The following is a 16,530-nucleotide window of genomic DNA, read 5'->3' as shown; positions in this document are numbered from 1 at the left end:
TGAAAGAAGCTGAAATGAACTGCAAAATATTAATATTAATATTATTACTAGTGTATTTTTTAGATATAAGAGAAAGTGGCTAATGCGAATCCTGTTAGTTCAGACATCGACTGAAGAAGTAAAATCATAAAAAGCATAAAGAATTGACTCACCGTTCAGACGCCACACACACAAACACAGTAAAACTATCACACAAATCATATTCTGCTGCAGTGTGTGTGTCAGACAATAAGTGTCACTTGTGATGTGACAGGAAATATCAGTACATGTGTTTATCTTCCCTGACGCACCATTAATACAGCATCTCGCTTGAACACACACACATACACGCACCTGATCTGACACACGAAGAGACAGAGAGGAAGAGACACACACACACACACAAACCAAAGTTAAGTGTTAGGTTTAAATATACATAAATGTGACGATGATGTGAGCGTTTAAAACTTTTAAACAAATGTTGACTTGATAGCAAGAATAGATTCAATGAATTGTCTTTTTATTGATCAGCTCTGATCTTGAATCACTCACATCTATTTTATTTCATTAATACACTTTAACAAATATTTGACACTCTAGACGTTTATGGTTCTTACAAATGAACTGCTTTCATGAATTGAAATCTGCTATTGTCTTTAAGCCGGTCATCTCTGATGGGTTTGACCTCTGACCTGTGTCAGTAGATGAGTTTGGAGTAAAGTGCATCAAGATATGAGTGGAAAATAAGCAACTTTTCACCAGACAACTGAACGCACGCAAACTGACCTCAAGCACATTAATAGACGTGTTGTTTGTCCACTGAACAGATGAGACCACACGAGTGTTCAGACCACAACAGTTTCACTTTGACTCACTCATCTGTGGCACAATTATTCTGTGTTAGTGGATCTTCATCTGGTTAACTTCAATGTCATTAAAACAGTTAAACATTGATGTAGTCACACAACTATTTCAATTCTTGTTTTGTCATATTCTAAAAGATTAAATAAGTATAATAAGTCAAGTGTTTGTAAGTTTTTAATTTAAGTCCCTGTTGCCTTGTATTAGAACTGTATTGCAAGAATGAATGCCATTGGGCTTCCGGTGGGCAAACAAAAGACAAAGAATGAAACAAAACTTTAAAAGATAGTAGATGCTATAAGAATAAAAGTATTTTAGATTACACCATGCATGCTTTCATCCATCCATCTATTCCTTTTGTAGCTCTGTTGAGCAGAGGTGGCAACGTGCACCTTTACTTCATTATATTTACTTGAGTAACATTTAGTAAAATATGTACTTTAAAAGTGAAATTACAACTGTGTACTCTTACTCTTACTTGAGTATATTTCTACCTTCACTGTAAAATATGGATTATAAAATGAGTTTTTTATTTCAAGGTTGTTTTTATTTTCATTCCCGCGTGATTGATTCTTCTGAATCGATTCTTTTGAAAGCACCAATTGAACAATGGGCAAAGCCGTTTGAATAGGTTCATGAATCAGTTCAAATGATTTGTTCAGTTCAGATCTGAATCATCTTAAGCGGCGGGTGACTCACTCCTCGAAGCGAGAAACTACATTTGAAAGACAGAAGGAAGAAAAACCACACGGGCGTGTGGTTCACATGTTTACTGCATGTATACAAGTAACCTGAGAGCTATTCACAATACACACATGTGACACAACATCAGAAAACAAGAATTGTGTCTAAAATCAGTTTGTATTTCATATAAGAGAGCACTGCAGATGCTCAGACCACCTTAAGAAATGGTTTAGTAAAATGCATTGTAAACATACATCTCTGCAGGCTCACTTTAGTTTGAAATGATCTCTAAGTTGTAGTTGTGTAGGTAGAAACAAGAAACACCTGGGGAAACGTGTTTCCAAGAAAGACTACAAATGACTACAAACATGGCACACAACCGGAAATAATATAAAAGTCCAAAATAACATGGGAACACAGACTGGGATCATGACCGTAGGCTACATTGACAGTAGGACTTGAAATTGATACAAATGCTTGTGCTTGTCTAACCTTTAGTCTCTGTGTTTCTTTTGCTATGATATCTGCATATGATAATATTAATAATAAAAAATATCTATTAAAATCTCAAAATATTGGCGTCAATAATAATTTTATGAATGGTATATAATCTGATATAAAGTAACTAGTAACTTGAGTAGTATTGTAGGAAAGTTAAAGCCTTTTTATCCAGATTTCATGTTGGTCACTAGATGGCGCATGTGAGTAAATGGATAAACAGAGCGCATGCGCTACATCGAGACTGCGTGATTGAGACATTGTAGGCTTATACACAACACTGTAAGCATTCAACCCAATCTGTGTACGTTAATGAGCAAATGTAAGTTATATTTCCGATTACCACATCAATATGTTTATACTTTTGTTATTGAGGATGTGCACAAGTTTGTTTGTTGTTAAGATGCTAACATGGAATTATGAGTAGATTGTCACAAGGTGAATTGTTTGTTATTTATTTCTGTCTGTAAGAGAACATTTGTTACCATGTACAGAAAGACTGTTGGGTTAGATAATTGAATCTAATTGTATACCATTTTCTTTTATAGTAGACCAATCACCCCAATTTCCACACAAAACGGATGATGTCAATCACCCACCCAACTATACAATAAACATTTGTTTGTGTATACAACTCTCCGAGGCCTCACACGTCACTACAGACGCTCGTGGCCTGATTGGATGTACATGATCATAGAGAGTTTTTGTAGACCGCTGTCCAACCTCTCCAATTCAAATATATGATTTTTTTGACATATGGGTCATTAGGTAATTTTTATTATTTTCTTTAGTGTTTTAATTATCATTAAACATGTATTTGATACTAATAAAAACTTGCGGTAAATACTGCTTACAGTTATGCAAAGACTGAAAATATGACCGAAGCATGTGCGCCACCTGTTGTCAAACAATGGATTTACAATTAAATTTCATCCAGATTTATTCGCTAATGTAGAACAGTTATGGTGCAGAATCAGATCAAATATAATTGTAAATATTCCTCTGTTTTGTTGTTTTACCCCGTGGTTTTTTGTTTGTATTGTTGAATAAAGAGTTTTTGGTTCCATTTAACCCCTTGTTTTATGCACCTGGGTTCTCCGTTCATGACAGTTTCCTCATAATTTTCATGGATTTTGGGATCACTTTTGTTTTCACATTTTACAACCGTGTTCTTGGAAATATTTCCATGACTAAGAGTTCCAAATGTTACGTTTACCTGATGATGGTAGTCCAAAAAGGCAGTACATATGTCATAAACACTTTTCTGTACACACACAAACACACACATGAACATTAACAACCGGGACGAGCCCTGGCCATCTAACCCAGACTGGGTATCCTCCCCGCTGTCTACCGTCCCAGACAACACAATATAATAAGATTTACAGTCTAAAAACTTCTAAAATATGCAATTATAAAATAGAGACTATCAGACAGAAAATGGGGGAGAATAACATAGAGACATCGTACAGGGTAGTATATAGTAGAATATATTAACAGATTGTTGGTTCACTTGTGCAAATGGATAATGTTTTAAGTAGAGGTAGTGTTAAATACATGTATAAAATGTAGATATAATAAGGCACTATAGTGCACACTATAGGAGAAGTGAAAGTGTAATATTGCTCTTAAGGAGCAGTTATCTGTTGAGGAGGAGATTGTCTTTGGGAAGAAGCTGCTTCTGTGTCTGCAAGTCCTTGTGTTTGGTGCTCTAAAGCGCCGGCCAGAGGGAAACAGTTCAAAAAGTTTGTGTGCTGGGTGTGTGGAGTCAATGATGATTTTTCTTGCCCTGTATTTCACCCTTAAGTCGTACAGGTCCTGAAGTGTGGGCAGAGGAGGACCAATAATCTTCTCAGCACCACCAACTGTCCGTTGTAGTCTTCGTAGGTCTGATGTGGTGGGCGAGCGACACCCAACAGTTATTGAAATGTACAGAACAGATTTCACGACCGCTGAGTAGAACTGGGTCAGTAGCTCCTGTAGTAGGTTGAACTTCCTCAATTGACAGAGGAAGTATTGAAGTGCACATGCCCAGTGGAGGCAGCTTCATCCCTTCTGGTCAAAACCATAGTGAGGCTCAGAGATGATGTTTTATTGTATGCAAACCCCTCAAGCAAGTTAGCATTTTAGGACTTCCGGTTCCATCGCTCCAAAGTCTATGGGTTTTTTCATGGGTTGTTGGTCAATCGCCTGAAATAAGGTCTGTGGTATTCTGTGCCATAAATCACCAATTCTAATCTCTTTGTGATTTTTAAGCCTTATTGTTTCTTAAAAATGGAGGCTGCTTACAAGTTGCTAAAAGCGACTTCTTTTGTCAGGGAAGCACACAAATAATGCAACTTGGGCACAAATCTCTTAAAACCTACATGCAGATTCATTCACAGAGTAATAACTCACCTTGGAACATGTTTCTAATAAAGTTTGAAAGATGGAGGTGATGTTGATACTGAGCGACCTTAAGTGTTGTCTGTTTATAGCATCGTGTTATCTTTTTACTTCTGCCAATTGTATTTTGGCTTCAAAAGTTACAAATGTGGTTTCAATTTGTAAATATAATCTTGAAAGACAAATGTGTAAGTGTCATAACCCTTAGTTAAACACAGAGCTTATTTTTTGCGATTTTCCAAAAGTCTATGGAAAATTGGGGAACCGTGCACCGCTAACTTCAGGTTTGATATACAAAAACATCTCTTTGGCTCCCTTTGAATCTAATTAATTACATGATGTTGCGATTAATTCATTGATTTAACAAGCCATACAACAGGGGTCTCCAAACTGCGGCGCACCACCACATTTGGAGCGGCCCTCTGAGCAATGCCAGAAATATATTTAGAACATTTATTTATTTATTTCACTTACATCTATATTTGATAATAAATATTGTCTTTCAGACAAAAATTTCCCTTAGTTACTTATGTAGCCTAATTGTTCAACATAAAGCGACATCGCGAACGAACAGTTGACGTGCACACCAGCAGAAAAATTCAAAGAGACGACAAAAGAGAGAGCTGGGTCTAGACTGGCCTGAGCTGGCCAGCATCGCGACTGACGGGGCTTCTAGTATGGTTGGTGCATCGAGGGGGCTTATAGGACGCATGAATGAAGAAATTGAAGAAAGAGGTCTAACCCCACCATTACAAGTCCACTCTCAGATTAGAAACCAGTGGCACCACCAGAGATGTATATGTATTGCAAAACGATTGCTAGACTAACCTGTTTGGTTGATATAGGCGTGGATTAGGATCTGCCAGTTGATGATACTCTATGCTATGAGTAAAAGAAACAAACCCGCATGTCTTTATGATGTTCTGATTCAGAGATATAGGAATTGCAAAACGGTTGCTACGCTAACCTGTTTGGTTGCTATGGGCGTGGCTTCAAAACATCATTAAGTTCCTGGGATACTGATTGGTTGCCTAAGTTAATTCAGCCAATCCCCTTGTCTCTATGACTTTGTACTGCAGAGATATCCACCTGGGTCTTTTATAATGGGAGTCTATGGGACCGGTCGCTAGGTTGCTGAAAATGGTTGCTATGGGCATGCCTTCATAGCGTCAGGATGATCTTGAACAACTGATTGGTTGTTTGTGTCGAATGATTCCTGCAGCTGAGCTCGGATGTACATTTACATTCAAATCAAGGTGGTTGATGACATGACTCTGAAGTTGACTTTTTGTACCATTACATTATTTTTAGGCAACTAGTCATCATATCTTCTGCTCCATGAAACATGTTAATGCTCTGTAGTACGCACATATAGTTCTTTAAAGTATTTGCATCGTACTTAATTCATTGATTTTCAATGGACATATATGCGGCTGAAACAGGGAGCCTAGTGCATCCCAAAATTTTCAACATTCACATTTTAATATAATATTAGTCAGTTCTGGTCCTTGATTCTGTATAACAGATATATCTGAACTGGCAGAACATGTTATAACTCTGAACTCTTTTAAGTTCACTGTATGTGTTACAGTACATCTTGATTCCCTTTAACCCTCCTGTTACCCTAAAATCTGATAACATATTTTACCCACTGGGGTCAATTTGACCCCAGGAATTTAAATCTACAGAATGGGACTTTTTTCTAAAAGGTTTGTGTCAGGTAATATATATCTTTGGTGAGTCCTTAAAAAGACCTTTAAATGAACCCACAACACCTCACCCCCACCACTCCGCACCCCTTGTACATCACAATACCTATTGCAAGTAGTGTAACGCGAATCATGTTTTTGGTCAATTTATTATTAACATTATCACATAATTAAGGAACACATAATTCTTTAACAAGGGAGAAAGAAGGAACATATAAAACACATAAAAACACAAAAAAGTACATTTGAGCATTGTGTCAGTAATTGTTTTATGCAAACGTATGTGCTTTTTGGTATGAATATATGAGTTTGACAGGACACAAAAAGCATTTGAACACCAATATGAACAGCCCACCAGCCGGTACATTTCAGCCTTTTATCACTTTGCACATGATGTGCATAAAGTTTGTCCTTGCAGACGTATTTTTTGCATTTCACACAAGTGTTGCTGGTTTTGGAGTCATTTCTGTTAGAACAGAAATGAACCTGAGATGAACCAGACATTCATCCACAGTGATATAGGGGCCTGGGTTATAAAGAAAGGGTAATCGCTGGACCCACTTGCCCCATACATCCCGTATTGGTGCAAGTTTGTCACGCTCTCGTCGGCCCTGTCTTGTTTTGTTTGTCATCAAAGCGTATAACACGGGAGAAAGCATGGAATGTCTTTAGGGACATTGTGGCTGGAAATATTGACATTCCAGTGTCAGCGTTCCAAAGGCTTGCTGTTGATTCTCCTTTTGACTTGTACACTCCTTCTTAAATGGGCAACCCAATGTAGACTTGCAAGTCAGTCACATCAAAGTCTTTCCAGCTGTCCCCATACACCTTCCTTCCCTCTAAGTTTGTCATTTCAAGTATATCCCGTTCAATTGATGGTGTAATGAACAGCTCAAATGCTGATTTTATATCTTGTATATGGCTGACAGCCTATCTGGTGGGCCCTGTAACCATTTTGATGACATTAGCAGCACTAAGTCTACCCTGACGTTCAATTGGGGAGCGGGACCATAATAACTTTCCATTTTTGTAAGGTAATGTGTCTACAGGTGGTTAAGAGACAACTGGAGGGTCAACACTAGGAGTCTCATTCTCATCTAAGGAGGATGACTCATAATCAGGGTCCTCCTCAACATTATCATCAACCTCAGAAACATTCTCCTCTATGTCACGTTCACTGCCAAAAACCTTTGACAAAACCTCATTGACAGAATACCTTTGCTTAGAGGCCATATTTGAATTGAGTGCATAAAGAGAGTGTTCACAGAGCACAAAAACAAATGGTTCAGAAGTCTTCTGTCCAAGCTTTTATATGTATTCCCATACCACAGGAAATGTAAAAGTTCTCGCAATAATTTAGTTTTTCAACCACCCATGGCACGGGAAATATCAAAGTTCTCGCAAGAATTAACTTTTCCCTCACCCATGGCAGGCAAAATATCAAAGTTCTCTCGAATTCCCTCACCCCACATAACGTGAACAATCAGTGGTTCTCGCAATACCATGTTAAGTTAGATTTTTGAATATTATAAAGTAAATATAAAATTATAGGGAATATTATGAAATTAAGGCATGTTATAGCGACCAAAATATCACCAAAAGCATACTGTGTATGAAATTTTGAAATTTCTTTTGTTTTATACAGCTATAAGAACCTGGGGTCAAATTGACCTCATGGAACACTGATGATACAAAATGTGTATAGGAAATTGAAAAAGTCACATCATGATAATTTTGGGTTTACTGAATTGTCCTCATTAAATGAGGAAAATTCATTAATTCTGAAGCAAAAAAAGAGATTTCAACTATGTGTTTACAGACGTTAAACATTGAATGGGGTCAAATTGACCCCTAGGATAATAGGAGGGTTAAAAGACGTATTTCGCTGAACTTTATCTTCACTTGTGGTTTTCACCACACTTGACACTGAGTAGTTGCATGACTAATATTCTAGTGAAAGACAAACTGTGAGTCTACATTAACACACCCACACCAGAAAGACTCTAGAGACGCTTCTCCTTTCTGTGTTAAATCATGAATCGTTACATAAAACACCCATGAGGATTTGTGTTTGTATTTTATAATAATTGTAATGTCTTTGGCTGACCGGACCCACATTTCACTGCTAGTTGTTGTCAGGTGTAGCGGGAAGAAGGTAGCGTCCAAACAAAAGGGTAATCCAAAATAAGTACTTTAATAAAAGCACAAAAGGCAAACAAGAAACTCAGGAACCAGAGGTTTACACACACTGACATGAAAGACATGTCGCATTAACAATACTAGACAAGGACTTGAAACAAGGGGAGAACTCAAATACTACATATAACGATGGATCAACAGGTGCTGAGGAACAACTAATAATAAGACACAAGTGAAAACAGGCAAGGGACAAATTAACTAAGAATGAAACACAAGTGAAAACTAATTTAACTAAGAATGAAATTAACAATGGGAGGAAAAAAACAAACAAAACATACAACAGCTGTGACAGGTGTATATTCTGTGTATTTGACAAATAAAATCTTGAATCTTTTAAGAAACTTTATTTTTAGGAGTGTACTAATGAAATTGAACTTAGAGAAGGACAAATCAATTCAATTATATTTATAAAACAGGAATCTTTAAATTGTTCTTGTGATGTAGTGACAATACTAGTGTATTTATTAATCTTACACTGGTTACCAGTAACATTTAGAATCAACTTCAAAGTATTATTAATTGTCTATAAATCACTTAATGGTCCAGGACCTAAATACATGTCAGATATGCTCATTGAATATAAAGCAATCAGACTTCTCAGATCATCAGGATCAAGTCAGTTAGAGATAACAAGGGTTCACTCAGAACAGGGCGAGTCAGCGTTTAGTCATTACGCCCCCGTAGCTGGAATCACTTCCTGAAGATATCAGACGTTCATCAACAGAAGATACTTTTAAATCCAGATTAAAAACACACTTGTTTAGCTGTTCATTCACAACCTGAGCACTGTGCTGCTTTACATCAACTGCACTTCTATTTATCATTTATTTTTATATATACACTCACATTTTTAATCAATTTTATTGTTTCTTAAAATCTTAAGTATTTGTGATCTTAAATCATTTGCAGTTTAAAGATACGTTTTATTTCTTTCTGTCAATCATTTTATGTTAAGCACTTTGAATTGCTCTGTGTATGAAATGTGCTATATAAATAAACTTGCCTTGCCTAATATTAACATCATGAAAGAGTGACTTATTGGTGGAGCCTATGGGAGAAGAATATTGTCATGATCCTGCCCTTCTTTGGGTTGTTTTTCTAGTTTGGAGTGACAGGGTCATGATGACAGTCACATGTTTTGTGTTTGGAAGCCCACAGCTGTTGTTTGATTAAGTTTTATTATATTCAGTTGTTTTATCATCTTGTTTTCCCCCTCAGGGGATTTTAGGTAATGTTTCGTCTTCACGTCAAATTAAAAAAAATAGTTGAGAGCTGTCTGCGTTTGGGTTCTGTTTCATGTCAGTTTCATGACAAACATGTGATAAAAGATAGATTCATGAGAAAGGTTTAAGACGCTCTTTCCCTCAAGAAAAAAGAAAATACATATTGTTGGTTTGTCACAGTGTTGCATGACATGTAGATCAGATGAACTACACAAGTAACCAGGCCTCAGTATTATTGTGTTGATGTTTGTGCTGTATAACTGATAATGTTGTCACTTTGATTCATACAGTATATCCACATGTCATGAGGCTCTAAGGACCCAGTGTTTTAGTGCATTTCATTGGTTCTGCTGACTAAAGACCAGACAGAGATAGATGCAGGAAACCAGCGGATCCTTTTTGACTCCAAAGCCCTATATTGTACACAACATATAATAATTTCCTCACTCAGAAAACAAACACTGTGACTTTGTCAAACTTTGAATGAGCATCGGTATTCATATTTTCCAGAGGTGAACTTTAAAGGGTGATTGTCTGTGTGACATTCACTTGGCAACAGAATTAAATAAGAACTCAAGTGACTGAACTGGAATGGAACCAACTGCATCAGCTGACTGATACTGCACTAAAAGTGTTGGTAAATTATAGTAAGATTGTATGGAATCACAATGATCGTACAGAGATGTCATAGACTTAAACTACACTGTTATTATGGCTGAAAGATTTCACAATAACAATATTTTCACAATATCTTTTGGATTTCAAAATGAATTAATAAACAACGCTTTTGTCAAATCTTTTTTATTTTGTGTTTTCTTCTTTTGGTCAATGAATCACACTTCAAATACAGATGTAAGGAGACAATTTGCAACCGTGTTTGGGTCAAACATACTATCAAGTGTCAACCAGATACTGACACTTAGTTCCTTTTTTGGGTGGTTTCCTGTACAGGGCTTACGCAAGGTCTCTGACTAACTTAAATTTAAAAAGTGTCTTGATGGAAAACAACTTGTGTACGAGGCAGAAAGTATCTATTCTGGTTATAACTTGGAATAAGCATTTCATAATAAGCAGTGTGTTACAGTAAATATTATGACAGTAAGGGGGTTTTGCTGATTCCACTTCACATTGTGCCACAACGCCCTTAGCTGTTACAAAATACACTGTAACCCACTGGGGGTTATTACTTTAACAAATGTCTAACAGAAACATTCAAACCAATATGTATGATTGTGTGTTTGTGCGTGTGTGCCTATGGACTACAATCCAGAGTCTCTTTAGTTAGCTGATGCCTTTAAGATCAACACGTTTTTCAAAAGTGTAGCATTTAGGCTTCTTCGATGGGGACAGTGGCGGTTTTAGGCACGGGCGAACCGGGCAGTCGCCCGGGACGGCATTTTTTCACGACAGGTGGGGGGCGGCACAAGCACTTGAAAAAGAAAAATAATCTGCGCTGCATATCGGGTTTCTATTATCTATAATATAACTGTCTGTGTGGGGAATTGGCAAATTGCCGCCCCTGCTCTCTGAGAAGCGCAGAAGCTGTGTGAAAAGTGGAAAGGGGAGGGGCCGCACCCGTGATGGACAGGTCACCTCTCCCAAATGGAGTGGACAAGGAGGGGGATCCACTTAGTGGGATAAAGTCAGTCACACCTAGACTTTCTTCCAAATAACGCACATTTCATTCATAATATTAAAAGACAGGTCTATAATTTAAATGTTTTTTTTTCTGAATTGTGTGTGAAATGGCAATAAAAAAAAAAGGTAATCGAAACCATTATGTGGAGGTGAAGTGGTTTAGTCTTGACTTCTGGTCGTGAGTGACAGTGTTGAGGGGATGTGAAATCTGTTGATTGTCGAGTGCCAGATAAACACAGTGACAGCGATGGAGAGAAAAAGGTCAAAGCCGTCAGGTGCCCAATATAGGGAAAAAAGAAAACTAGAAGAGGAGAAAAGAGCAAAAGATAAAGGTATGGAACTACGTTCTCTCTGTATGATTACGGTGACGTTATCCATGTGATCAATGAAGGGCTGATGTTAATTGGTGGTAACGTTGCTATGAAGCTTGCTATGCTTATACAACAATAATTCTGTTTTAACTCAACAAACACGAGATCTAAATTCACCATAAGATTTTGCTTTGGAGCAAAACTGTTACAAATAGTTATTGTTTATGTCCATCATTTGGGTTATTGTTGAGCCCTGTAATTAGCCAACGGAATGTACAAATGTGTAGGAAGTTTCAAAGACGAACATTTGCTATAACTCTGTTGCGTGACAAAGAATATAATTCGAGGCAGAAAGCAAGGAGCTAATTGTTCCTCCCTTAGATTATATTAATATAGCGTCTAATGAGTCATGACAGACATTTGCCATGTAAGGGCATGTTTATTTAAATTTGAAGTTCATAAGAGTTACTTCCCTCACCTGCCATCAAAAACCATCAGCCTCCTTGAAATTATCACTTTTATGGATGATAAGGATCTATCGGAGATCTACCCCAACTTTTGGACTGTTCTCAGGATTGCACTTACTCTGACAGTCACTGTGGCTCAAGCAGAGAGGATGTTTTCAAAAGTTGATCAAGTCGTACCTGAGGTCAACCATGTATCACGAACGGCTCACTGGCCTTACTATCATCAGTATCAATCACTCAATAAGGGATCAGAATTCGTATGATGTCATTATTGATAATTTTGCATCAAAGAAGGCCAGAATGGTCAGGTTTTAGTTTGTGTTTTCTGTTCTTAGTGCAATGGTGTAATAATTAGATTTGCTTTTGTGTGATGAAGGATTTGTGCTATTTAGAATATTTATTCTATACTTTATTTGTATATCATTGTTGTTCTCCGCTCATGTTACATCATGATTGTACAAATGTTGCCACTTTTATGTATTTAGAGTATATTTAAGTTCTGATAACTTATACAGTTTTGTGCAGAATTTTGTTTTTAAAGTGTTCTGTTGAAGAATTTGTGCAATTGAGAAATATAAGCTTGTCTTACACTTATTTTGTAATGGTAAAACATGGCTGTTTGTGCAAAATTTTGTTTTTGTTTTTTTTCTCGGATGGGTGGGGTAGGTGGGGGGCACCCAGAGGGGATCTCGCCCGGAGAGTGATTCAATGTAGAACCGCCACTGGATGGAGACCAGTGTTGCCACAGTTTCTTTGAAGAAGTAATCTGATTACTGATTATACCTCTAAAAAGTAACGTAGTTACTGTACAGATTACTGTATTTAAAAGTAACTAAGTTAGATTACTCTCCCCCACTTACTGGTTTTGCATCAAAGTCCAGCATTTGTTGTTCTGGAGGTGGGGGACCTGCTGCTCTCTGCTTCGCAACACCTGGTGGGACTTGCTCTGTAAATTGGACTGTGCAGGGCTGCGACTCCAATTGTTTCTTCAAATTTGACGTAGTGTTTTGTAGCTAGATAGCACTTTGTCGCCAGCACAGAGAGTACAACGAACCTTAATATTGTCATATTGGACACATACTCGTGACTGTATTTCCGGCTAGAAACGCGCCTCTCTCTCTCCTCCCTCCATTGTAGTTTACATTTGCGTCGATGTGTGGTAGGGGCTAAATTACACGTGCGTGACTTCACTCCCTGAGACGCAAGAAGCAAAAAATATATTTTACTAGTGAAAATGACAAAAATAGTAACGCACAGTGACTTGGATAAATAACTTTAATCTGATTAATGATTTGGAAAAAGTAACGCGTTAGATTACACTTTACTGAAAAATGTGGTCAAATTAGACTACCGGCATCACTGATGGGGACAACTGATTATTCCAGCAAAGGAAATTAACGCTCTATTGGAGTTGAGGATTTAATCTAGACTACTAACATGAAGACCAGAACTTAATATAAACTCTTAAAAAAGAAAGCAATTTATGCAGTAAATGAATGGAGATCTTGACCATCTTCCTGTAATTTTCTGTTCTCTTAACTACAAGTCCGGGCAAACTACCGAGAAGGCACCAATCAGAGGCCACATGTTTATGATGTCATCACGTAGACTTCTTGCAAAGTATTTTGCAGTATTTAAAAATTCAAACACTGAAGTATTTTAATTCAAAATATGAATTAATTTTCATCAACCCAATCAAAAACATATCATGCTTTCCTGTGGACAGTGGTTAGAACCTGGCGTTAGCAACCCCAAGGTCATGGGTTCGATCCCAGGATACTGCAAATAGTCCGAAACAAAATGTATATTGTAATGTAAGTCGCCTCGGATAAAAGCATCTGTCAAATGCATACATGTTAATGCACAAAATAGTCATGTCAGCTGATCAAAAGCTGGAGAAAGCGTCCAATCAGAACTCAGGATGTGCGTTTGTCAGATGTTAATGGGCAGAAGCTAAAGTGAAAGGTTACACATGATGTTTCCGTGTAACTGTATAGTACTTTATACATGTTTTCTTTCAGAATATCTTTTTATTGTACAGTTTCTTTGTATTCATATGTTTTACCAAACTGTTTTTGTCTTTAAATATAACAATTCAGCTTCTGATAAAAACTAAATTATGGCGGTTTTTTAATACGTTCTGTGTTGTCTTATTATGCTTTAAATTATATTTTGGCTAGAGATGTTTAGACGTATTGTGCCGATCATTTGATACAGTCCTTTAAGTGGATGGACTTGATGCATTATAACATAAAGTATTGTTTTGTTACATCGAGGGAAGGGATGAGGAGAAGAGAATTGAAATGCATCAAAAAGATTTATTGATATAAGCTAACAAAGATAGCTCAACCTGATCTAGACCAGAACCAAGAACATGGAAGCTAACAAAAGACAACTGGAGCACATGGGTATACAAGTGCAAATGAACAACAGGGGTGAAATAATCACTAATGGAAACTAAAAAGGAAACCAGGACAAACAGGAATTAAACACAGAGATTAGAACAGAAAGCACAGCTCAACACTAACAAATAAACATAGAACCAAGATCATGACAGGTTTAGAATAAGCATACTTTTCAGGAAAGGTAAAGGTTTGGCCTCTGGAGACTAGAATGTGTAAAAACATTTGATCAAACAACTGCAATGGTTTATCTCTTTCTTTCAAGCTCTGGATGACTTGGTCGTGACATGGGTCAGTTGTGACACTTACAATAAGGATCTAGTTACAAATGAGCTGATTCGCTTCAACATGCTCAGATTTGTCATTATTTCGCGTGTGAGAAAGTAAAGACCTGTGGCAGACACAGCAGATGTAAGAGGGGAAAAAGTATTTTTTACTCAATTCAACTTGTTTTTGTCATGGCAATGCTTGATTTGTAGTTAAACTACTCAAAGTTAAATGATGTTAATTTTGTGTCTCTGTAGATTTATTACAGCTTTAAGATGAGCTCATTCACAAGACTCTGGGTCAGTTGTAACAAAACTCAACACACAAACACAAACAATGTCACACACATGAATGTTAGCTATTCAGTTTTATAAGGAGGATGCTAATGTAACATATCCACTCAAATTAAGTTCAATTGTTGAAGCTCATAAACATGTTTACATTTTATTCATCTTTGTAACACACTAGTTACATTGAAAAGTCAGTGTTGAATAAAAAGCTTTACTATTCATTTTTTGTCATAATCCTTATTACATTATGCTACATATCAACCCAGACTATGTCACAACTAACCCAGACTATAGGGTGAATTGTAACATTTCACTCCTCGTGTTTGAAACTAAAGCAAGCTTTCTCTCTGTTTGTGACAGATGTACTTTCATGGAAAACACTTGTAACTACTTCAATTTGCATTTTGAAACCCTTGGCTTAAAAAACCTAATGGATGAAGAGAGAAATGTAAAATATTGACTACGGTAAACTGATGTATTCTGTAGTATTTTACAGTGATTAATTATGATTTGTATAATATTATGCTTTAGTATTTTTGTATATAGCCTGGAGTAGTCTTCTGTAGTTAAGTAAATTGATTAATAGTGATTTAGGAAAAGGCGATTCTGACTCAGATCAACATTATTGTAAGAACAGTACCAAATACATATTTAAATTGTAGTGACAATGATCATTTTACACACAATTGTGGATATTTGTGTTTTGGTTGTTTTTGATTGACGTTTCAACTCCTACCAGTTTACTACATAGGAATTGGCTTTAAGACTAGTTAAGTTCACTTCGGTCTACCAAAATCTAAAGAGTGCCTGCCCGAAGGTCTCCAAGAGATTTGCGAGCTGTATTCAAAGAGTATTGTTTACATCAGATCCCAGTGAGCAAAATGCAAATGTTTTATTTAGCTGTAATGTGTGCTGCTGATGTACATGGTTCATTTTTTTACAGCTTTTTACTGAAAGGGCAGCGAAAGTTAATGTTTTAGTAGAGAGGGGTGGGGCTAGCTTTGGCCACGCCTTCATACAGAACACATAAAGACAGAAGCATCCTCGAGTTTATGATCTGCTTTGCTGTACAGTAAGACTACACATCACAGATGATAATTTACAGCACAACATTTTCATTTAAACAGAAAACATTGTCACATCAACTCATCTGAAGTCAACACCAGGGACATCCATACGTATCTCTGTTTATCCCTTCTGATTGTAATGGGTAAGTTCTGTTTTTCTTCTTTCAATTGTTAATAATAATCTTTACATCTTTCTGTCAATGGATTACAACTCACAAGTTTTAATGTTTTGTCTCAAATATTTTTTAAAATATGTGTATGTTTTACATACAAATGTAGTGTTGTTGATAGACCACAGAAAATAGACACTTCACAAGCACCCAATATTCAGTGTTGAGACACTTCAGAGAATAGTTCATTATTATATTTAGAGGTTTAAAAGAGAATAAAACCATTTGATCCCTTTGAGTACTGTACTCTGTACTCCGGTTTACTCTCAGTACTAAACGGTACCTTTAAGGAACAAAAGCTTGTCACTGGGCTGGTACCCTCAAAGGTACATTATTGTACCTTGAGTCAGGGGAGCAAATTTGTACCTTACTTGTTTGTA

General features: G+C 36.8%; 1 protein-coding gene across 1 annotated transcript in view; it reads left to right on the top strand.

The window, feature by feature from the left end:
• The first annotated feature begins 16,007 nt into the window (after positions 1 to 16,007).
• LOC130429664 (uncharacterized) overlaps positions 16,008 to 16,530 on the top strand; it is a 72,253-nt gene continuing 71,730 nt past the window's right edge. The window contains exon 1 of the mRNA XM_056758356.1: positions 16,008 to 16,123. The gene's annotated coding sequence lies outside the window, so the exon portion shown is untranslated. The remainder of the gene's footprint in view (positions 16,124 to 16,530) is intronic.

Source organism: Triplophysa dalaica, chromosome 10 (genome assembly GCF_015846415.1).
Source record: "Triplophysa dalaica isolate WHDGS20190420 chromosome 10, ASM1584641v1, whole genome shotgun sequence".
Taxonomy (NCBI): Eukaryota; Metazoa; Chordata; class Actinopteri; order Cypriniformes; family Nemacheilidae; genus Triplophysa; species Triplophysa dalaica.
This window is presented reverse-complemented; position numbering and strand designations above follow the sequence as displayed.